General features: G+C 44.5%; 1 protein-coding gene across 1 annotated transcript in view; it reads left to right on the top strand.

The window, feature by feature from the left end:
• The window catches only part of LOC126272087 (venom dipeptidyl peptidase 4-like), a 1,105,720-nt gene that overhangs the window by 613,649 nt on the left and 466,856 nt on the right, over positions 1–25,215 (top strand). The gene's annotated exons all lie outside the window — the stretch shown is intronic.

Here is a 25,215-nt window from a genome sequence, read left to right as displayed (position 1 = left end):
GCCACACAGTGAACAACGTTTAATCGCAAGGACTCAATATAGAGTCGCCCTTTGATTCGCTCTCGACAGAGGTACTCTCCCAGTGAAGTACTGAGGAGAGACTTGTTCCTAGCTCTTTCGATTTCTCGCTCCAAGAGCGACAACGGAACCGCCTCTCTCCACACCAGACGTGAAGGGATATATCTTTCGGTCTCTTCCATTATTCCTTCAGCTCAAGGCATCAGAAATATCGTCTGCCAATCAGCATTGCTCTTCTAAAACGGGAGAATGACGTTTCGTTTAAGGCGACCAATCCGGAAACCTATAGCTTTGGCGTTTGGCGTTTGCTGTCTCCCTGTGAAAATTTCTGAAACTGCGTGCTATGTGTAAAGAATGCGTAGGCTGGCCGCTCCCACACAATGTAGCGGAATTCACTTTTAAGCCGAGCACGGGGTCGTTCCCCCTTTTCACTCGGGCCCACGCTGTCCGCTAGGGGCGGTCACCGGCAGACATGGGCTGGGTCGTCCTCTGAACGGCCTGGCGTCCCGCTGTGCGGCCTCTCTCCCGAACTAAAAGCCTCTGTGACTGTCGTGTCTGGAAAGTATGTGTGCACGCCAGCCTCGAGTATTTCAACCACGGTGCGCTCACTTGTCAATTGCATATTGCTTACATGAATTCATACAACATTGACTTTATCTTATCGAGTTTGGGTTCGAATGAAGCGTCTTGATGTATTGAACATGTTTGTGAGGGAGGAACATGTAAGCAATGAAAGTCAGGAGACTGCGACGTCTTTTAAGTGTCTAGTTTAAATTATGGGAGGATGACTGGAAAATGGTTAAATTATGATGTGATTTGGCGAGCAACACTCCAAGGAACACTTTTAAACACCATTGAGTAAGATCAATTCAAACTGATCTGGCTAATCAGAACCAAAACTTCGTATCCAGCTGATTGTGACAAGGTGACTTACCCTCTCGTGATACTTATATGGATATGACTGCCATTATTTAAGTTAATAAAAAGTTCTGTATGAATAGGCGATGGGCTCACTGCTATCATATACACATAGTATTGACCACAATCGGTCATATTGAAGGATTATGTGGTAGGACCTATATTCTGTAAAGGAGTAGTAACTTGGTAATTGTCATTCCTGTTACTATATGTACATGCTATTGACCGACGAAGTTATTATCCACTAATTAAACCGTTCTTAACTCTAGAACGTGCATACCGAATATCGGTTGACCATCTGTGTGCATGTCAAGGTGTTCAACAATAAACCAAATATTAACCATTTGCGCTGCTATCCTATACAATAATGAAGAGAGATGGTCAACCGATATTCGGTATGCACTGTATCTAGGAAACGGATGAAGATATAGAGAAAATTTTCGAGGTTATTCGAGGTCGGAATATTAGGAACATATCGTACAAATTTTAGCCATTTCCTGTGCGTAACCGTCTTGGAAACCTCGGTTGTGTTATGGTCCGCTAATGATGGTGAAAATATGGTAAAAACACTTTTTTTGGAGGGTTTTCCGAGGAACCGCCCGTGAACTAATGGTGCCTCCGTATGTTCTGTCAATCTCACCATAGACCACATCAAATACAAAAAGAACCAACATATTTGCTCCATTTAGTTATCGGAAGGAAGTGTATAATATTCCTACTTTGACCCTACAATGTAGGACAGTTACAGTAAGACGAGTCTACTGTTGGGTATGCAAATGGTGCATAACCCGAGCACTAGGTCCTACCTTTTCATCACCAGGTGTACCTGAGGTACGAGCACAGGGAAATACTGTCTTTATGCGCGGCATTTTGGAACATACCCTACTGGCCATGAAAATTGCTACACCAAGAAGAAATGCAGATGGTAAACGGGTATTCATTGGACAAATACATTATACCAGAACTGACATGTGATTACATTTTCACGCAATTTGGGTGCATAGATCCTGAGAAATCAGTACCCAGAACAACAACTCCTGGGCGTAATAACGGCCTTGATACGCCTGGCCATTGAGTCAAACAGATTGGCTCTGAGCACTATGGGACTCAACTGCTGAGGTCATAAGTCCCCTAGAACTTAGAACTACTTAAACCTAACTAACCTAAGGACATCACACACATCCAAGCCCGAGCCAGGATTCGAACCTGCGACCGGAGCAGCAGCGCGGTTCCGGACTGAGCGCCTAGAACCGCTAGACCGAGTCAAACAGAGCTTGGATGGCGTGTACAGGTACAGCTGCCCATACAGTTTCAACACGATACCACCGATCATAAAGAGTAGTGAGTGGCGTATTTTGACGAGCAAGTTGCTCGGCCACCATTGAACAGACGTTTTCAATTGGTGAAAGATCTGGGGAATGTGCTGACCAGGGCAACAGTCGAACATTTTCTGTATACAGAAAGGCCCATACAGGTCCTGCAACATGCGGTGTTGCATTATCCTGCTGAAATGTAGGGTTTCGAGGGAATCGAATGAAGGCTAGAGCCACGGATCGTAACACATCTGAAATGTAACGTTTACTGTTCAAAGTGTCGTCAATGCGAACAAGAGGTGACCGAGAAGTGTAACCAATGGCACTACATACCATCACGTCGGGTGATACGCCAGTATGGCGATGGCGAATACACGCTTCCAATGTGCGTTCAACGCGATGTCGTCAAACACGGATGCGACCATGATGATGCTATAAACAGAACCTGGATTCATCGGAAAATATGACGTTTTGCCATTCGTGCACCCAGGTTCGTCGTTGAGTACACGATCGCAGGCGCTCCTGTCTGTGACGCAGCGTCAAGGGTAACCGCAGCCATGGTCTCCGAGCTGGTAGTCCATGCTGCTGCAAACGTCGTCGAACTGTTCGTGCAGATGGTGTTGTCTTGCGAACGTCCCCATCTGTTGACTCAGTGATCGAGACGTGGCTGGACGATCCGTTACAGCCATGCGGATAAGATGCCTGTCATCTCGACTACTAGTGATACGAGGCCGTTGGGATCCAGCACGGCGTTCCGTATTACTCTCCTGTACCCACTGATTCCATATTCTGCTAACAGCCATTGGATCTCAACCAACGCGAGCAGCAATGTAGCGATACGATAAACCGCAATCGCGATAGGCTAAAATCCGACCTTTATCAAAGTCGGAAACGTGATAGTGCGCATTACTCATCCTTACACGAGGCATAACAACAACACCAGGGAACGCCGGTCAACTGCTGTTTGTGTATGAGAAGTCGGTTGGAAACATCCCTCATGTCAGCACGTTGTAGATGTCGCCACCGTTGCCAACCTTGTGTGAATGCTCTGAAAAGCATCTTCTTCCTGTCGGTTAAATTTCGCTTCTGTAGCACGTCATCTTCGTGGTGTAGCAATTTAAAGGCCAGTAGTGTATTACGTACAGAAGCTGTCGTATGTCTACGGATAATTTGGACTGGAACGAGCCAAGTACTGACGAAGGAGGAGCAGCAGTGGAGTAGGCAGTGTCTGCGCTCCGCTGCTGCCGGCCTGCTCGCGTTGGCGTGTCGCGCGGCCAGCAGCGGCGGCAGCAACAGGAGAGCGCGGCCACTTTCACCGCCGCGGAGTGGCGAGGCGACGGTGGCTGCCGATCCGCTCGCTGGAGGCGCGCCGGTCGCCAGGTGGGAGCGGTTGCCGTCCGGCCAGGCCCGGCCAGTGTCGCGCCAGACGCCGACGCGAGAGGACGTGTGTGAGCTGTGGTCCGCGGAACACGAGCCATGGTCAACGAGAACCGCGCCGCCTCGCAGGGGACGCGCGCCAACCGCGGCTCCGCCGACGCCATCGAGATGGGCAACAGCTTCCAGGTGAGCGCGCCTCCTAGGCCAACCAGAACCGTACCCCACCCGCGGATGTAAAGCTCGAAGAGTGGTTACCGGTAACTCTCTGTAAAGCCCAAATTTCTGCAACTTATCCGTTGTGGTAATACTGTCAAGTGCGTGGCAGAGGGTACTTTCCATTGTACCACATCTACACCCACAGTTCTCAATGCAGCTGACGGTGTGTGGCGAAGGGTACTGGCAGTGGCGAAATAGGCCTGGGGCGGCAAAATTAAATGCGGCCTCCGATTTGCATGCAACCTGTTGTAAATGAAATGACGTTTTTGTAAAAAATTATTAATTTGGGGATAACTGCTGACAAAAAGTTCAAGTATTTATGATGTGTGTACTCTACGCTCTAGTACAGTGGTTCCCAACAGGTAGGAGTCCGCGAGCTATGCCAGAGGGATCCGCAAGATGCTATTACAATAAGAAATATATTAAATATATTTCATATGATAACAGCTTTTTTGTTTTGGCCCTTAATATTTTTTCACTAATGAATATGTTACTATTTTTTTCTAAATACCAAAAATAGAAAAAGTATGAAAAGATTCTTAATTTGGATTTTTTTAGGTGCTTTATACTGTGATATGATAAGGTACCGATCATTCTCGATGAGGGGGCCTTCGAGAAAATTTTGTTGGGAACCCCTGCTCTAGTTACTGAAATATACATACTTGAAGATTCAGGTGCGAAAATTACAAAACGAATCAGTATTTATCGCAACAACCATCAGTTGGAAAAGAAATAATAAATATCAGAGTAAGAAAATGACCTTGTACAGTTGTAAGGCCAGCTACTTTCGTAACCTTGGTACCAGACGTAATTATTACTGATATTATAGTACATGCTTTCGTGCCTTCATTTTACTGAAATTCACAATAACGTCGTTAACATCTATATTTCTTAAAACTTTTTTTTCGACTGTAAAACTGACAGAATGGCTAGTCGTTCTTGACTCATCGTAGAGCTAAGACAATTTTATATCGGTTTCAGTTTAGAAAACGTGGAGCATGATGCGACTGAGACACAAATGGTCAAGAAATATTGGACTGTACGTGGTATACGTGGGAATGATTCACTAAAATCGTGTTTAGCCTTCCGTCGCTCGCACTGATGACACTCGTCATCCACATGCCTTTCCCACTCAATTTTGTCTGACAGGGCTGGACTTAGTTCGCGCCACTCTCAGTACCTCTCTGTTAAGTCTCCGGCTGTTAGCTCCAATCATTGTTGTCTTCCAGTTACGAAAGATACATTGTTTATGAAACGTTATTATAGTCTGGAGGACACTTGTCATTCGCGCGATCTCTGCTGCCACAATCTGAAACAAAGTGAGTCTGTATTACATTATTGGTTTCCAAGATTCAATCGTAGTTTCATGTGCGTAAATTTAGAGGTATTGAAACTGATTGCAGTTACCTTCCGTGTTACCTAGTGTTCTCTTTATTTTTAACTTGTGGAAAAAATGTCAAAAGCAAAAAACCTGGGACAGAGTTTGTTAAAAATCCTAATGTATGGTTGCAATGGTTCAATGAGCTGAGTGATGAAGATCCTAACAGTGATAGCGCCGACTCAGGGACTGAGGCTTGTGTTCATGAAAACGGTCATTATACAGAAAAACAAGAAGTGTCAGAAAATGATGAATATGAGTCACAGGAAGAAGTAACTCAAGAGGACGTTTTTTTAAAGGGAAAGATGGAATAACTAAACGGAGGAAAAATAAATATCCTACCAGTTTTAGAAGCAGATCTTGTAATTTTATTACGCATTTGCCTGGACCAAAAAAATCAAGCTCGTAGAAAAACCACAAAAATAGAAATTCTGAATTTGTTTTTCGATGAAAACTTAATAAGCACTATAGCAACATGCACTAATATATACATGAATTAAGTTCGTGGTAACTTCTCTAGGGACAGGGACGCTAAAGAAACAGATGCGATAGAGATCATAGCTTTCATTCGTTTGTTATATCTATGTGAATCTTTGAGATGTTCTAGGAAGAGTATACCGAAATTGTGGGATAACTCAAAGGGAAACGGACTTGAATCATGTTATTTATGCATAAGTGAAAACCGATTCAGGTTTCTGTTGAGATATCTGAAGTTTGATAGTATCTGTGATAAAGATGGTCACAGAGAGATTGACAAGTTGGCTGCTATCAGAACAATCACAAAGGTACTTGAACTATTCACGAACAAATGCCTAAAATATTTTTCACATAGTGAATATAGTGAATATCTTACTGCGAACGAACAGCTTTTGGCATTTAGAGCAAACTGCCACTTCAGGCAATACATTCCTAGCAAACCAGGAAAGTCTTTGGTTGATGTGAAAGCAGTTTACACACTGAATTTAGAACCGTACCCCCGTCGATAAGCAACCAGAGGGACCATGTAATGCCAGTAATTCAGCTGAAGATATTGTTCTTCGAATGGTCAGTCTGTTTCAAATGTTAGAATATATTATACTGTGGACAAATATAAATGTATTATATTTAGATTTAATAAAAAATCATAAAACCAGTCATAAAGGCTTGCTTTGTGGATGACAGGTCATCCGCACGAGTGACAATGTCACGAATTTTCGCGCGAGTAACGGAGGGTTAATACTAAACTGAAGGATTTCTTGAGCTATCCACCTAGCAGCAACGTCCACACTATTGTCGGTTGCACATAGATGCCTACGATACATTTTTATTTCTTACAGCACCTGCTCCTTATCAAACTCATCGTAAATTTCTACCAGGTTCTCCAGTGCTACAACCAGAACGTTCCCTGTAGAATAACTGCATCTATTACACACACGGTTAACATTCTAGTTTTTAAGTTTCATGGAACGTTTGCCGAAAATCTGAACACACCCATTGACAACTGTCTTGGTATGATAATAGGTAAGTAGCTACCTATGTTTATAATAAGCGGACTTAAGGGGCCTCTAAGTGCAAACTGTCTGTTATTTGCTGAGCCCATTTTGGCTATGTCAAGTTTGATTAAAAATGGTTCGGTTGTGAGGGGGCTGTGGGTCGGGGTTCCAGACATAGGAATTTGGAGGAATACACACAAGGCCAGAGGCCTGGGAGGGGGATCTCTCACTCCCCCCACCCCGTTAGTCCGCCACGCCACTCGCTCCTATTGGTACTACTATCTGATCCCTCATACGTGTTACATTCACGTATGGTGCGTGGGGAGGATGATTGTCGAAGAATCTTCTTATTAGTTCTAATTGTTCGAATTTTCTTGTTGAGGTCATCCGCGAGACGTATGAGGAGTTAATACGTTGTCCAACTCTTCTCAGAACGCACTCTCTCGGAATTTGATCAGTAAACCTCTCTGTCTCTTGTAAAGTCTGCCACTGGAGTTTTTTGAACATCTCCGTAACGTTCTTACGTAGGCTAAACAACCCCGTGACGAAACATACCGCTCTTCGTTGGATCTCGTCTACCTCCTCCATTAATACAAAATGGTGAGGGGTCTCAGACAGATTAGCAGTGCTGAAGAATTGGTCAAGCAAGCGTTTGTTAAGTCACATCTCATATTTCCTTAAGATTTTTCCTATGAATCTTGGTTGGTTGGTTTGTGGGTTTAAGGGACCAGACAGCAACGGTCATCGGTCCCTACTATGAATCTGTCTGAGTATATAGAAGAAGTATATAGATCTATACAAGGGCAATGTACTTGAGGACAATATTATGGAAATGGAAGAGGATGTAGATGAATATGAAATGGGAGATACGATACTGCGTGAAGACTTAACAGAGCACTGAAAGACCTGAGTCGAAACAAGGCCCCCGGAGTAGACAACATTCCATTGGAACTACTGACGGCCTTGGGAGAGCCAGTCCTGACAAAACTCTACCATCTGGTGAGCAAGATGTATAAAACAGGCGAAATACCCTCAGACTTCAAGAAGAATATAATAATTCCAATCCCAAAGAAAGCAGGTGTTGACGGATGTGAAAATTACCGAACTATCAGTTTAATAAGTCACAGCTGCAAAATACTAACGCGAATTCTTTACAGACGAATGAAAAAACTAGTAGAAACCGACCTCGGGAAAGATCAGTTTGGATTCCGTAGAAATGTTGCAACACGTGAGGCAATACTGACCCTACGACTCATCTTAGAAGCTACATTAAGGAAGGGCAAACCTACGTCTCTAGCATTTGTAGACTTAGAGAAAGCTTTCGACAATGTTGACTAGAATACTCTCTTCAAATTCTAAAGATGGCAGGGGTAAAATACAGAGAGCGAAAGGCTATTTACAATTTGTACAGAAACCAGATGGCAGTTATAAGAGTCGAGGGACATGAAAGGGAAGCAACGGTTGGGAAGGGAGTGAGACAGCGTTGTAGCCTATCCCCGATGTTATTCAATGTGTATATTGAGCATGCAGTGAAGGAAACAAGAGAAAAATTCGAAGTAGGTATTAAAATCCATGGAGAAGAAATAAAAACTTTGAGGTTCGCCGATGACATTGTAATTCTATCAGAAACAGCAAAGGACTTGAAAGAGCAGTTGAACGGAATGGATAGTGTCTTGAAAGGAGGATATAAGATGAACATCAACAAAAGCAAAACGAGGATAATGGAATGTAGTCAAATTAAATCGGGTGATGCTGAGGGAATTAGATTAGGAAAAGAGACACTTAAAGCAATAAAGGAGTTTTGCTATTTGGGGAGCAAAATAACTGATGATGGTCGAAGTAGGGAGGATATAAAATGTAGACTGGCAGTGGCAAGGAAAGCGTTTCTGAAGAAGAGAAATTTGTTAACATCAAGAATAGATGTGTGTGTCAGGAAGTCGTTTCTGAAAGTATTTGTATGGCGTGTAGCCATGTATGGAAGTGAAACATGGACGATAAATAGTTTGTACAAGAAGAGAATAGAAGCTATTGAAATGTGGTGATACAGAAGAATGATGAAGATTAGATGGGTAGATCACATAACTAATGAGGAAGTATTGAATAGGAATGGGGAGAAGAGAAGTCTGTGGCACAACTTGACTAGAAGAAGAGATCGGTAGGTAGGACATGTTCTGAGGCATCAAGGGATCACCAATTTAGTATTGGAGGGCAGCGTGGAGGGTAAAAATCGGAGACCAAGAGATGAATACACTAAGCAGATTCAGAAGGATGTAGGTTGCAGCAGGTACTGGGAGATGAAGAAGCGTGCGCAGGATAGAGTAGCATGGAGAGCTGCATCAAACCAGTCTCAGGACTGAACACCACAACAACAATCTGTCTGACATCCGCTGTTTCTAAAACTTGTTTTATGTGGTCATTCATCTTAAGGTCCATCCGGATGATTTGAGAAGAAAAAAAAATCATTCTTGGTTGCGAAATTATGTAATGTCAGTGAAGCGTCTCACCCTTTTCGTACATCACCAGATTACGTAAAAACAGCTGGATGTGTAACCCATCCGTCATAGAGCCTATAAAATGGAACATGTACGCAACAGTAACTGTTACAGTTATTTGAATCAGTGCTTTGTCACAGTGGAAAGGAATAATTTTTTGTCCTTCTGGATGGTCACTCCTAGATATTTCACGCCCGTTTCTGTTCCCAGCAGTTTTTCACTAACTGTACAGTAGTAAAGTAGTTGATTTATCCTATGTTTACGTTGACTGTCAATCGCCAGTCCGTGCACCGTTCATCAGTCCTCTGCAGGGCTTTCTGTAGTTCGCCACAGCCTTCTGAGGTTGCAATCTTGTGTGGACAACTGCACCATCTGCGACACTCTCCCACGAACCAACAAACCTGTGACGCTCACTGGCCATTTGACCATCTTCTTCCGTGCAGATGCACAAACAGTGCCTGAACTCTTACGGTAATCGGCAGTAAAACCGCGAGTAATGAGTACAGTAGGCAGCGGCACTATGAATATAGTGTGGGACAGTAAGTTGGGAATGTGGGTCTCACAGAAGGCGTGCCAGAGGTAAGTCCCTGCAGTCGCGCTATCCTCTGTGTCCTCAGGGGCTCAAATGGATAGAGCGTCTGCCATGTTAGCAGGACATTCCAGGTTAGAGTCCCGGTCGGGACACACATTTTCAACTGTCCCCATTGACTTATATCACCGACTGTATGCAGCTGGGGGTGTTCATTTCATTGTAACTCGGCAATTGACCCCTTTGCTCTTCATCGGAAACCAAGCCGTGAGGTACACTGAACAGCTGATGCTACCTGCTGGATGCCAGTAGAACTATGAAATAAGTCACAAGCAATGAAGCGAGTCCCACGTCGACATCATTTCCGTTCACTTATGGCAATAAGGTTGTTTTGTAAAGAACTCGTCTAGAGTCTTCTTGTAGCCTTCGCCGAGGAAATCTGTGACGCTCTCGTGCTGTCTAAACACGCATCTGACTAATCGAGCCGCCACTGTTTCGCTTTCCCTTTATCTATTCCATTAATCTACCTTGTTAAGTGCAAGACCGACCAAAAATACTGAAGAATTAGTCGAAAGAAGTTTTCACAAAAGGCGTGTATCGGGAGTGCATGTACACCTAGGATTATCGCAATAAATGTCCTTTCTAGCATTAGCCGTAGATACAGACAGTTAATCTTAATTGTTTGATGTTTATAACTGATCACCGCTCGTGTAGTTAAAGTCCTATCAAGGCCATTTATACCCAGAGAGTTAAGTTTATTGCGCTACGGGTCAGATGAATGTCCTTGGTCCAAGTGCTTATAATGTGCAAGTGCTCCTGTGTTTCATGTCGAGTTTCGAAGAACGTTATCTCGCTACACACTCAGCAGCGTCACCTATGAAGAGCATTAGAACATTGCAAATGTATACTGGTTTATCTGAATAATATTGTAATATGTAGTGGCGCAAGAAAGGTTTCGGCAGTTTCTCTCAGCCGTAAATGACATATTGGAGCCTTTCCGAATAGCTCTCAAAATAAACATCTTGTTGTGTGAAATATAAGAAAATCCTACTGCGCCAGTTTAACATTAAATTGTGAGCAAACGTGACGAAAGTGGGTACAACATTTCGCCCAACACGACGAAAGCTCTTCCGTGATCCAATCTGCTACTCTCCCGTGAGAGAGAGAAAGAGAAAGAGAGAGTGATTCAAATTCAGATTCTGCAGACTTCAAAACCATCTTATTTGTCAACTACAAGAAAGAAAAGTTGATACCGAGTCAGACCTCTTGTTCATTTTGAGGTTTTTACAAGCATAACATTCATTAAGAGTCAACAATAATTGTGCGATTGGTTGGAGATCGAACGCTGATCCTTTAGTTTATTGATGTGGCGTTTCTGTATCTTACCTACTGGCCACGGACAACTTCAAAATTACATTAGGCCTTACGTAAACGAAAGCGAGCATCACCATGAGCCGGAAACTTGGTTTTCCTCATGTTGAATGTATTTCAGATGGACGATTTGTTTACCATGACGATTCAGATATTCTAACAATATTAATAAAAATGTTACGTATAACAAATATTTGGTGTTTGTGACAAATATGAAATACCATGAAAGTTAACTCAAAAAGATTATTTGATCTCTATCTGAATATAGGTTTTACATTTCAATGAAGATAACTTCTTAGGTTATCAGCTGGATAACAAGGAATATGAAAAGTGAGCAACTCGTCACTTGGCAACACGTAAAGATTTCATAATATATATTTGTGGCTTTTTGTGTTCGCTGGAGGGATGAGAGTGGATGTTCTTGCTGAAGCAGGTGTTTGGGAAAATGTTTCCTGTTTTCTTAGGGGAGAGCAGAAAAAAATGCTCTAAACATGTCTCTGGGAGCATACACTTGTTGAGATATTGCTTTGATCAGAACGGCCAGTACTCAGCAGCGTTGACGTTCATACCTGTTAACGTTAACTGCTCATTAGTCTTTCTTGTTTCTATATTAACCGGTAGTCCCCTTATTCTGAACCTGTTGTACCGTCGCCTCCTACATCCTGAATGAGAAACCAATGTTTATCAGTTGTATGCCTTCGCATAATTATAGGCACTCAGAATTTTAAGAAGTCAGACACAGAGAACCACAAGTTGTGATTATGGGCCTTCTGTTGTTTCTGGTACACGTAAATGATCTTCCACATGAATTCGGAAGATTTTGTACTTTTTGCAGATTGTACAAAAATGGGAATAAAAAATGGTACTGTTCTCTTACCGAAAAGTCAGCTAATTAAAAACTGGAAAACATCAACAGATTTTCTTTGCTAAGGGTGCAACTTCTACGTAGTTTAGAAATCATCTTCTGCTCAGTTGGGAAGAGCACAGAGAAAAGAAGACACGGAATGATAAACATAAACTAAGAAAACAAGCGGAGAGAGAATTAGGGTCGTCAGCTGAGAGGCCGTTAGAAGCGGAGTTCCAACATAACCGGAGGAGGAAACGCTCGTGGCCTTCATGGAGCCTTCAGCCTGGCGACAGCCGAAATTCCAGACAAGAAAACGTTGGAGACTCTAAATTAAAACTAGTGGACGGAAAATTCAGCTCTGCTCCTTCAGAGTTCGAGTGAGTCGCTTAACCGCGCGACACGTTCAAATGGCTCTGAGCACTATGGGACTTAACGTCTGTGGTCATCAGTCCCCTAGAACCTAGAACTACTTAAACTTAACTAACCTAAGGACATCACACACATCCATGCCCGAGGCAGGATTCGAACCTGCGACCGTAGCGGCCGCGCGGCTCCGGACTGAGCGCCTAGAACCGCTAGACCACCGCGGCCGGCGCGCGACACGTACCAGAGTCTCAAAGAGAGAAACGTGCGCCGAGGCAAGACTGGTTAATTCATTGGTAAGATACCATAAGCCAAGTGCAGAGAAAAACGTTTTCTTTTTAAATCCAGAACCATCACTCAGAACCTTTTTCTCACGATCTGCGGGATTTTAATCATTCTCCAGAAGCCTGAGGCAACTGAAAATCCTGTAAAATTAAGGTAATTTTTTCCGCCTTCTGACTATTTGATACAGCCCACCACAGATTCCTATCCTGTGTCATCCTGTTCATCTCAGAGTAGCACGACGTCAACAGTTATTTGTTGGTTATATTCCTCTCTCTGTCTTCTTCTACAGTTTCCATCCTCTACAGTTTTTTCCAATGCCATGAAAGTTATTGCTTGATGTCTTAACACATGTTATGACGCCCTGTACCCTTCCTGTCAGTGTTTTCCACTTGTTCCTCTCCTCTTAGATTTTGCGGGAACTCCTCATTTAAAATCTCCATCTACGTCCATACTCCGCAAGGTACGATGCTGTCCGTGGCGGCGGGTACCCTGTACTACTATTATGATATGTTATGTTAAATGGGGACCTAGAAACGAAGGAGAGGCTCCGTCCCCGCCGCAGTCGCAGTGGTCCACAACCCCACGACGACTACCGCAGTCCACTTCATCCCTCCGCCGCCCCAAATCGAACCCAGGGTTATTTTGCGGTTCAGCCCCCGGTGGACCCTCTCAGGGAACGTCTCACACCAGACGAGTGTACTATGTTTGCGTGGTAGAGTAATGGTGTTGTACGCGTACGTGGAAAACTTGTTTGCGCAGCAATCGCCCACATAGTGTAGCTCAGGCTGAATAGGGGGAACCAGCCAGCATTCGCCGAGGCAGATGAAAAACCGCCTAAAAACCATCCAGAGACTGGCCGGCTCACCGGACCTCGACTCAAGTCCGCCGGGCGGATTCGTGCTGGGGACCAGGCGCTTCTTCCCGCTCCAGAAAGCCATGCGTTAGACCGCTCGGTTACCCGGGCTGGCCTGTACTACTATTTGTCGTTTCCCTTTCTGTTCGTCACAAATTGATCGAGGAGAAAAAGACTGTCTATTTGCCTTTGTATGAGCCCTAAATTATCTTATCTTTGTGGTCTTTGCGGGAAATGTTCGCTGACGGCAGTGGAATCGTTCTGCGGTCAGCTTCAAATGGCGACTCTTTAAATTATCTATTTGGTGTTCCCAGAAAAGAATGTCGCCTTCCCTCCAAGGATTCCCATTTGAATCTCCGTAAAACCTGCGTGTTGTCTGAACCTACTGGTAACAAATGAAGCAGCCCGCTTATGAGCTGCTTCGATGTATTTCTTTAATCCGACATGATGCGGATCCCAGGTACTCGAGCAGTACACAACAATAGGTGGCACTGGTCTCCTATATGCGTTCTCCTTTACAGATGGACTATACTTTCCTATAACTCTCCCAATAAACCGAAGTCAACAATTCACCTTCCCCACTTACAATCCTTACATGCTCGTTCATATCGCTTCGCAACATTACGCCCATATATTTAAACGACGTGACTATGTCCAGCAGCATACTACTAATGCTGAACTCGAACATTACGAGTTTGTTAGTCCTACTCATCTCTATTAACTTACATTTTTTCTACATTTAGAGCTAGCTCCCATTGACAACAACAGCTAGAAATTTTATCTAAATCGTCTTGTATCCTCCTCTAGTCACTCAACGATGACACCTTCCCTTATACCATAGCATCTTCAGTAGAATTGGACTCTTTAGATTTCCGCCCGCCCTGAACGCCAGATCATTTATGTACATTAAAAATAATAGCGGTCCTGTCACACTTCCCTGGGGCACTCCTGACGATATCCTTCTCTCCGAACACTCGCCGTTGAGGACAACGTATTGGTTTCTATCACTTTAAGAAGTCTTCGAGACACATATTTGGGAACCTACTGCGTATGCTCGTACCTTCGTTAATAGTCTGCAGTGGGGCACCGTATCAAATACTTTTCTTATTAGTGAACCTTAATTCAATATCCCTCTGTAGCATTATACCTCAAACGCTTTCTTCCTCAATTAAGTAGAGTTCTTCTGACCAGCACTATCCTGTTTGCCTGGCGATTACTTTATGATACTTGTATAAAGAAGCAGCCGCATCAGACAAAACACAGTAGAGCTGTAGGTACCTAATCGATAGAAGCAGTAGAACCAGCAGAAAACTAAGAGACATTAGTAAGCGGAGCTATACTTCTCGGCTGTCAAGTCTGCCTGGTTGGTCAAATTTTCTGCAAGCTTTCACTGACTTTCTTTTTTGATAACGAGAGAAAAGTCATGTCAACTTGTGTCGTAAACCATGTAATCGTGAAGTTTACAAACCGAATTGGTGAAATTGTGTTGGTACTATAAGTAGTGTAGGTGAGAAAAGTAGCTAAACTTGAGTGAATGTACATGTTCATCTTACGGACTTTCTCAACATTTCGCAAGCTGTCACATTTCCGTCCCAGCTGTTGTCCTTGGGATCTCTCTCAACTGCAAACTCGTTAGTTTGCTTTCTGCTAAGATCAAATAAGATCGAATAAACGTGCCGTGTCTGTAGTCGCCGTCGGCTGTTCCAGAAAAGTTCTGAATATAACCAAATGCAAGGAAACCATCGAACTTAACGGGGCAACGAACTCATAGACATGGACGGCCCAGCAATACCATTTAACAGTAAAAGTCAATGCTGATTCGTTACAGTTCGTAGCGGTATCCCGTCTGATTTTGTAATATGAGTCAAAACATTCCTGAGTGAATGGCACCGTGGTTCATCTCAGTGTCGCAGTGCTGACTAGGTGCACCGATGCAACACACAGTATATGCTCTCAATACTCACTCGAATACGCCATTAGTAGTCAGTAAAACCCTCTCGGTTTTCGAAGCTGTATCACTTCAGTTAAAATTAACGAGTTTTCGACAGCTGTCAACGTTCTCGCCTTCGTGTGTGAAAACCGTTGCCGCTCTTGTACGTGGCGTAATTTCCTGCCTCCACGAAACAACGAAGACGAGATTGTTACTTCTCGAACGATACTGTTTCGCCAGATAGTGCATTGGCTGGAATAGCTACCTCAAAATACGTAAAATGACAACTTAAGTGCCGGCCGCGGTGGTCTAGTGGTTCTAGGCGCTCAGTCCGGAACCGCGCGACTGCTACGGTTGCAGGTTCGAATCCTGCCTCGGGCATGGATGTGTGTGATGTCCTTAGGTTAGTCAGGTTTAAGTAGTTCTAAGTTCTAGGGGACTTATGACCACAGCAGTTGAGTCACGTAGTGCTCGGAGCCATTTGAACCATTTTTTGACAACTTAAGCGAAAACCAGTTACATTCACAAACGATTTGATTTGTTTTTTAACAACACACTCTGGCAGACCAAAGATCAAAATGTCCGTAGCACAATCCCCGTTTCGTTTCAGGAATTTTTTTCGCCACTTGATACCACTTTCACCTTATTTCTAATGAAAGTCTTAATTATATTCCACGGTGAGTCCAATTCTATCGTTAGGTCACGCTCCGCTCCCTGTTTCGAGCAGTGTTCACAGTTCGGATGCAGGTAATACTGGTTCGTGTATAGCACGGCGGAGTGGAATTACGACCAACTTCTGCGTGGGTAACTGCTCATCTTGATAATTTTTCACTGTCATTTTAGAAGAGAAGTAGTGTCCGGAAATTACACTTACGGCATTTAGAGGGATCACTGACTTCGAATAATCACTGTGTAGTAACCGCTCACTACGTCTGAGGTATTGTTCTTATATTTTAAAGACTAGAGATGGTCCCTTAAAGGAGGTTGTTGTCGACGAGGATGAGCAGCAGGAGTTAAGGACTTCCTTCACGCAGCAGGAGACAGTGTTTTACCAAACGGGCATCTTCAGTCTAGTGTGTTAATGGGATGATTGCCCCAATGCTCACGGCCATTTTGGCTGATTGGCATACCGTTTCTGGACTGTGCCGCCTTCGAACGAAAACTTTTTGATCGCTCCTTACATCACGAACTTATTAACAGTGCATAACACACACACACACACACACACACACACACACACACACACACACACACTCACGTACTTTTTACGGAATCATTTATTTGGCAGCACGTCTTTACCACGAGTTTCCAGAATGCGTGGTACTTGAGATGACAATGGTTTCCCCACGAGCCTCGCTAAATAGGGTATTCACTGTGCAGAAGCGAGACTAAAGGCCTGGCCACACGCTACCATTTGTCTGTCGAAAAGTGCCTGCGCTAGCACAGATCTTCTCGGTTTCCGTGCTTCCTCACGGTTAAGGCTTCCCGTCTGCTGCCTGCTCACTACCTTGTCGCCCCAACCTACAATTTCCATCTTCATGGCACGTAAACTGACGAATTAAGCCAACATTAAATAATTATAATTACAGTGTCTCTACTCGTATCTAAATCTTAATAATGGAGGAAATGTTAGAATGGCCATTAGCTGCAATATTTCTTTTGAAAAACGTGAATTGGCCTGCGACACAAGGTACGTTTATCTTCTCAGTACTGTGACTACTATAGCATTATATCATACTTTGTTACTTTATAACTAAATGATTTGAGTCGATGATAGTGACGTGAGTACACTACAAATAGTGGTTCAAATTGCTCTGAGCACTATGGGACTTAACATCTGAGGTCATCAGTCCCCTAGAACTTAGAACTACTTAAACGTAACTAACCTAAGAACATCACACACATCCATGCCCGAGGCACGATTCGAACCTGCAACCGTAGCGGTCGCGCGGTTCTAGACTGTAGCGCCTAGAGCCGCTCGGCCACCGGGACGGCAGTACACTACACATTTCAAGTAGTTCATCTATATAAACAGAAACAGACACTTACATATACACTAGGCTTTCTTGTCTTTGCCTGAGATATACTCTTCCAGAATTAAATAAAAAATATTTCCCACATCCCGTTGCGACAAAAGCTTTCAGAAGATTTTACTTTCTACCAAAGCAAAGGTCCAAACTGGCAATCTCAACCTGTACTCACAGTTCGCGTGATATATGGCTGAAAAGAACTGATTCTTCCGTGGGTCAGAAAGAGGAATAGTCTGCTCTATCTTCAGGCGAGAAAATGAAAGGTACACCGCTTGACAAAAAACTGTCGCATCTACGTACAAGGAAAGGAGGAAATGAAACGAAACATCACGGTTTTAAAGGCTGATTACACAATCTAGTCAAATTTTCAAAGGACTCGTCAGTATGAGCCCACTTTTCAGTATGATATTACATCCTCTCTGGCCCGGAAGCATGCATTCATTCGGTTGGAAACAGTATCATAAAGCCGTTGTATTCGCTCCTGGGGCAAGCTGGCCCACAACTGTTGTAGCTAGTCTTTCATATCCTCGATTCTGGCTCTGAAATGTATTTAACGTCCGAGCTGGTCCCACACATCTTCCATCGGAGACAGACCTGCGGATCCTGCTGGCCACAGGAGTACCTCAGCATCAAGTAGACAGTTTATAAAGACACCACCTTGTGTGGACGAACGTTGTCCTTTTGAAAAATGGCACTACAATACTATACGTAACTCATGAGGGCGCAAGATGACCGTGAGGTACCATTGTGCCATCAGAGTTCCCTCAATACCACTACCAGCCGTGACCTAAAGTCATCCTGGAGGGCCCACACACCATGGCGCCAGGGGTATCACCTCTGTGCCTCGCCAGATCGTAAGAAGAATGGGACCACTACCCTGGCCGTCGATGGTGGCTGTTCGGGGTAGTTCAGAATCACCATTCAACGTTGAACACTGTGCGACGCCATTCATCGGCAGTTCATGTTTCTTAGTTGCGGCACCACTCCAGACGCAGCCGTTTGTAATGTGGTGTTAACAGCAACTTGCACATGGTACAGTAATACCCTAGTCTAGTTAGCTGCTAGTCTCTGGCCAGTGCTGCGGGATGACGCAGAATGTTGCTGGGAGTCCATCACTTGTTCTCGGATGGCAGGCACAGACGTGAACAGGTTATTATGCGCCTGGTGCACAATACGGTGAACCTTCCTTATCGTTGGCAGACGGGATCAACCGGAACCTTGACAACGAGTATGCCTGTTCTGACGATCCCATGCAGTCCAACATCGGGTCATCGTCACATACGAATGCCTCACAAATTTCGATATTGCACCAAACCGAGACCTACGAAGAGATACCTTTCAAACTGTTTCAGGTGCTGATAACGCTGTCTCTCAGGAGTACGCGGCTCCTCCTTATCCATCAGTGATTACTCAGCATCTAATGCTGTTCACGTTCCTCATATGCCCTATCAGGCCTGGTAAGAAACACCACCAAACACCAACTACACTAATGCACACTGGTGACCTTCCTACCTGTCACTAGGAAATTTAACTATAATCAGTTACACACCTGCCGATGTTATGTAACAATATAAAGTTACACTGACGTCTGACTATGTCATCTGGGCACTTCATTTCTTTTTCAGCATGGCCTTTCCTTCTCTGACCGCGAAACCATCCATGAGACCTAATGTCCAGTCCAATATAACCAATCCTGTCCCTTTCTTTCCCAGTGAAGGTTTGAACCCATGTTTTAGCTCCGTGACGTTTATGACCTGCATTCTGTCTCTAGGCCCTTCCCAAAGCTCATCCTCGATTCTGTCTACTCCCCCTCCCCTTCAATCATATATGCACCCAAATATTACACATACAAAACGTTGCCAGGAGTCCACAGGAACATCATCAAAAATGGTTCAAATGGCTCTAAGCACTACGGAACTTAACTTCTGAGGTCATTAGTGTCCTAGACTTAGAACTACTTAAACCTAACTAACCCACGGACATCACACACATCCATGCCCGAGGCAGGATTCGAACCTACGACCGTAGCAGCCGCGTGGTTCGAACATCATCCTTACAGATTTTGAAGAGTAATGAGTGTAGAGATAAACATTTGGCTGGAACTGAGCATAACAAGCAGTTAAAGTTTGTTGAGCGGTCTGCAAGTGTGACGAGGACGCCCTTACAATGGAAGATTTAACGAGTCTTGGGAGAATCCCGATGCAATAGTGGAACACAAGCAGTTTTTTTTTTAGTAAATATGAACGATAAACTAAAGGCTGGAAATGATTTGCACCGAGAAAGTACGGTGAGGGCCTACGAACAATTAGAGATTTGCAGGAGCTAGCGACTGGGTTCTGCCGGTATGGCGCGTACAGGCGCTAGCAGATCAGCCACGCTGGCCCACAGGTAGCTGGACACAAAGTAATGGCTTTAACAACCTCAAACGAGGCCAGAAAAACTGGCGCGGTAAATGCAAGAGCACTAAGTCAATAAGCTGTGTGCAATACATCGTGTAAAAAATATTGCAGCTGCAATCATACAAATATTTACAATCAAATCATTCATTACTTCATGATACGCAATAAACCTTATGAGCTGTAATGGCACTTCACAGTAGCCATCATCGCGACAAACAACGAATATTACATTATAATTAAATGTTTCCTGAGACATTTAAGTCTCTTTTTGTTATTTACGATAACGATCGAAGCAGATGAAATGGATTAAAATTTGTGCTGCGGCCCGGACTCGAAAACGAGGCTTCTTGCTTGTTAGGCAGAAATGATCTATAAGATCACCAATGGTACAAGGACGCCCCTTTATGTCCAATGCTGGGGTGATATCGAAGAGCCCTGGCAGTAGTGACAATATGTAAGGGAAAAATGAATTGAAGTTTGTGTTGAGGAGGGCACTCACCTTAGGTAGTTCGTGCAGCGTTGTTGACCATCCTATTATGGTGGTGTAATGGTTAGCATTTCTGCCTAGCAAGCAAGAAGACCCGGGTTCGAGTCCCGGCCGCAGCACAAATTCATTTCGTAGAATATTACATTGTTGCTAAATATTCTACAATATTAAGTTTATTTATCTGAGGCTGACAAACCAGACCGTTCTCCACACTTACACTGACAGTATGAAGCTATAAGGGAATAGATTTATTATTCGAGGATCATTGCTGATTATAATATAAAAGAGGGGCGCTAGAAACGCAAATATGTCGATGTTAATGAAATACGTAATAAAAAATTACAGGAATTGGTGTCAGCAGACACACCATGATATAACCTGTCGATGAGAATACCTATTTTAGTTATATAATCATTTGCGTAGCAATGGTGGATCTTTTGCATGTTTGTCCAAGTGTTGAACGAAGTGTGTAACTTAGTAGGCATGTGCTCGAGCCCCATTCGCTGAAGTGTTATGTCGTTGGTGGAGGAAGAGGTGCGCTTGGGAACAGGTGGGACGGAAGAGGAGCAGTTCGAGACATCGATCGAGAAGGAGAGAAGCTGGTTTCCCTGCCATCCGAGAGTGCGGCAGAACAGTGATTTTATTTATGTAGACACACTTTGGATCGCTTATCGGATCTTGGTTATGGGCATTTAAAACTGCGGGTGATGGAATTTATTTATCGAGCGCACGTCGCGGCTTGATCTTACTGGGAATTCTGTTGTCTTCCGTAACATTCTAGGTAATTAAAGGACTGTTGACATACTTCAACAATTAATTTTATTACGTACAAAAACGCTTGTAGGTCCATCATTCAGTAGTAGTTTGGACCACTCTCGATAAACGATATGCTCTTAATACACTCCTGGAAATTGAAATAAGAACACCGTGAATTCATTGTCCCAGGAAGGGGAAACTTTATTGACACATTCCTGGGGTCAGATACATCACATGATCACACTGACAGAACCACAGTCACATAGACACAGGCAACAGAGCATGCACAATGTCGGCACTAGTACAGTGTATATCCACCTTTCGCAGCAATGCAGGCTGCTATTCTCCCATGGAGACGATCGTAGAGATACTGGATGTAGTCCTGTGGAACGGCTTGCCATGCCATTTCCACCTGGCGCCTCAGTTGCACCAGCGTTCGTGCTGGACGTGCAGACCGCGTGAGACGACGCTTCATTCAGCCCCAAACATGCTCAATGGGGGACAGATCCGGAGATCTTGCTGGCCAGGGTAGTTGACTTACACCTTCTAGAGCACGTTGGGTGGCACGGGATACATGCGGACGTGCATTGTCCTGTTGGAACAGCAAGTTCCCTTGCCGGTCTAGGAATGGTAGAACGATGGGTTCGATGACGGTTTGGATGTACCGTGCACTATTCTTCAGTGTCCCCTCGACGATCACCAGAGGTGTACGGCCAGTGTAGGAGATCGCTCCCCACACCATGATGCCGGGTGTTGGCCCTGTGTGCCTCGGTCGTATGCAGTCCTGATTGTGGCGCTCACCTGCACGGCGCCAAACACGCATACGACCATCATTGGCACCAAGGCAGAAGCGACTCTTATCGCTGAAGACGACACGTCTCTATTCGTTCCTCCATTCACGCCTGTCGCGACACCACTGGAGGCGGGCTGCACGATGTTGGGGCGTGAGCGGAAGATGGCCTAACGGAGTGCGGGACCGTAGCCCAGCTTCATGGAGACGGTTGCCAATGGTCCTCGCCGATACCCCAGGAGCAACAGTGTCCCTAATTTGCTGGGAAGTGGCGGTGCGGTCCCCTACGGCACTGCGCAGGATCCTACGGTCTTGGCGTGCATCCGTGCGTCGCTACGGTCCGGTCCCAGGTCGACGGGCACGTGCACCTTCCGCCGACCACTGGCGACAACATCGATGTACTGTGGAGACCTCACGCCCCACGTGTTGAGCAATTCGGCGGTACGTTCACCCGGCCTCCCGCATGCCCACTATACGCCCTCGCTCAAAGTCCGTCAACTGCACATACGGTTCACGTCCACGCTGTCGCGGCATGCTACCAGTGTTAAAGACTGCGATGGAGCTCCGTATGCCACGGCAAACTGGCTGACACTGACGGCGGCGGTGCACAAATGCTGCGCAGCTAGCGCCATTCGACGGCCAACACCGCAGTTCCTGGTGTGTCTGCTGTGCCGTGCGTGTGATCATTGCTTGTACAGTCCTCTCGCAGTGTCCGGAGCAGGAATGATGGGTCTGACACACACCGGTGTCAATGTGTTCTTTTTTCCATTTCCAGGAGTGTAGTTAAAATTGAAGTGTTACCTGAGTTTATTGCAAGTATTTTTCTGTTTATGTTCATTAATTCGCGTAACATGTCTACCTCCAGTTATTCGAACGCAGGATCACATTTTAGTAAAATATTTGGCAAATACAGCAACAGGGCGTAAAGCAGATCGTGTACAGCTCGTGTCTAGGACATTTACGAGCGAAGCTTTATTCAGAGCCTACATTTGCCGCTCTGTCTCATTAATCGCAGAGCAGTAACGTAGCAAGACAGCACATATTACTTTATAAAGGTCATACCATTAGTTCCATTCCTATAAATGTATATTTTTACCTATTTTAATTCTTTTAAACGAAGGCTGTTGTTCGGCAACATGGTCATTGTTAGCCCCTGTCCCCTATTATTTCGAGAACGTAAGAAAAGGATGAATGAAAAAAATTGGTATACTGAGCAAATATTCATTTGTTTTGTTAATAATTCTGTTTCTGACTATGAGTGAATTGTTTGCTTTTCCCTGCCTATCACTATTTTCTTAACTTTTCACCCTGCACAGACTTGGCTGGTTTCTTTTAATACTTTCGTATTCCGCATTAAAGTCTCGATAGTGTAACAGGTACTGGAGCCAGCCTACAGTACGTTTCGCAGGCCAGCTCTGTCAAATCTGCTGCGATCTCCGGTCCACACGCAACAACTTAGCGTGTGGACCGGCATTAAGCTGACGTGTCTACCTGTAGCATGCATTTGGCGAGAGGCAAGGTGGCTCACACTAAAATCTCTAGTACAGCAAGTGTCTGTCCCAACCACACACCTTGCCGATTGCAGCTTCACAGAGCCACGTGCCAAGGTCAAAGAACTCAAGATTGTGCAACTGCTCTCAGCGCCGCTGATGCATTAAGATCGGTTGCAATGCTGCAGGAGGAAACGCGCCCACGCAGACACACACACACACACACACACACACACACATATATATATATATATATATATATATATATATATATATATATATATATATATATGTTTAGGGAAAAAAAAAACAGAACACATTGAACGACTAGAGACATGACGTTCATATTCACAGGACATATACATTACAATGTTCTGCAGAAATGATTAGCATTTCAGTCATCTCGGTTTAGCATGCCTAGTAGACACAGGTTCCGCCATGAGCCTAGTAACTTGTACTATGCGTGATGGCATCGACACATGTAAGGTGCGAATGGCGTCCTGTGGTATAGCCATCCATGCTGCATCCATCTAGTTGCAAGGCTCATCTGTGGTGGTCGGCATTGGGTCACACCTGTCGTTTCACCATATCCCATACATTTTCCGGTGGCGACAATTCTGGTGATGTGGTGGGCCAGGGCAAACTGCTGTCATCCTGTGACACTAAGAACGCATGTGTTCGTGCAGCAACAGATGATCGTGCATTGTCTTGCTGAAAAATGGCGTCTCGGGTGTTGTGTAGAAAACATACAGCTGCAGGTCGCAGGATGTCATTTACTTAGGTCACATCGGTCACAGTGCCCTGGACACGCACCATCTATATTTTGTGGTTGTATCCAGTAGCACTCCAAACCGTAAGGCCTTCAACTGGTGATGTATTTCTTGTGCTAGTGCAGTCATCGTGATGCTGTTCCCTCTGTCTAAAGCGAATCAAAATGCGGCCATCATTTTCAAACTGACAGAACCTGGATTCGTCCGAAAATACTATCTCTGCCATTCATATCTCCAATGACGTCGTTCCATACACCATTGCCATCTAGCATGTTCCTGCACATTCGTCAAACATAGGCGAAGAAATGCACTGCCGAAACACTTCGTCCCACACGAGCAGCAATTTGGCGGATGGATGCATAACATACTCTCATGCCAATAATGCACCCTCCTTCAAACTCGCTCATTTGACGGCACAATTCGGGCATACGTCTGCGAGGCATCCTCAAGTCACATTCGACCATTACCTTTGGTTTATAGCCACAACCAGAGCCGCAGACTCATTTACCGGTGGGTGGTGTTGCGTTGCTGTTCCGATGTTGACCTTGAACCCACAGGCCGTCATGGTTCAAATGCTAATCATTTCTGCAGAACATATTAATGTACATGTCCTGTGAACATGAGCGTCCTATCTCTAGTCGCTCAAGGTGTTCTGTTTTTCTTAACATGATTATGAGGATGTAGCAAATTTCTACGGCGACATGGATAAGCAATCGTACAGGTAAGTGCAAAGCCATTCGCATTGCCTTCTACCAGTGTATAATTTGGTACATGGCTGCACGTTCAGAGACCGTGAATAGTTACAATTAAAAGAAAACAGCCCTCGGTCACTAATTTTTAACGAGTTTACCGGGTTTCAACACTGCTAGGAGTGTCTTCCTCAGAATTTAAACCAAAGAATTGTCTATAACATGGTCACAGAATTATGACTAAAAACGTATGATACAAATTATAAGTACGGAATTATCGTGAAAGACTGGCAGTACTTATATGTCATTTATAAAATAATAAATATGCCAAAAGGGCATTAGTCACAAAGATATTTAAGATAAAAAAAAAACTGTGATGGCGAGCCACTAAGGGCTGCTCGTTACTTGCGTGGTGCAGGTTGTAAACGGACTACAACCATGG

Source organism: Schistocerca gregaria, chromosome 5, assembly GCF_023897955.1.
Source record: "Schistocerca gregaria isolate iqSchGreg1 chromosome 5, iqSchGreg1.2, whole genome shotgun sequence".
Taxonomy (NCBI): Eukaryota; Metazoa; Arthropoda; class Insecta; order Orthoptera; family Acrididae; genus Schistocerca; species Schistocerca gregaria.
The sequence above is the reverse complement of the archived record's forward strand: the minus strand, read 5'-3'. Positions and strand labels throughout refer to the sequence as shown.